Genomic DNA, 524 nt, shown 5'->3' on the forward strand with positions numbered 1-524 from the left:
AAAAAAAAAAAAACAAAACCAAAGAATTGTTGTCATTATTGTTATTATTATCAGCAGCAGGAGCCTAGAATGTCACTGTGCACCTACGATCTCAGCTTCCTGGTGAGATGAGAGGGGAAGTCTGGACCTTTAAGCAGCTTAGGTAACAGTAGAATCTCTCTTCAAATGACTTGTCATTACTATTACCATTATTCTTAGTGAGTAGGAAAACCACTACAATCGCTTCTCAGCCTTTTGGCTAAGATCAAGTGGAAAACCACTACACTGAATAGCACCATCTAATCTACTGAAGTTTCACCCCAAGATCAGCCTACAGCCCGCAAGCCATTTGTGACCTCAAACTGCACACTTAGCCCTGAAACAAGGTGACTATTGTTCAGTAGAGGAACAGTGAGCCACCTTCCACACTCAGGCCTCTTCTCATTGCTCATTTGTATAGAAGCCACTGGCCCAAAGCCTTCCCATCACATACATCTCCAACCCATAACAACAAGTCCAAGAATACAATTTATAACAACCCATGG

The sequence above is a fragment of the Mus caroli genome, chromosome 19 (genome assembly GCF_900094665.2).
Source record: "Mus caroli chromosome 19, CAROLI_EIJ_v1.1, whole genome shotgun sequence".
NCBI lineage: Eukaryota > Metazoa > Chordata > Mammalia > Rodentia > Muridae > Mus > Mus caroli.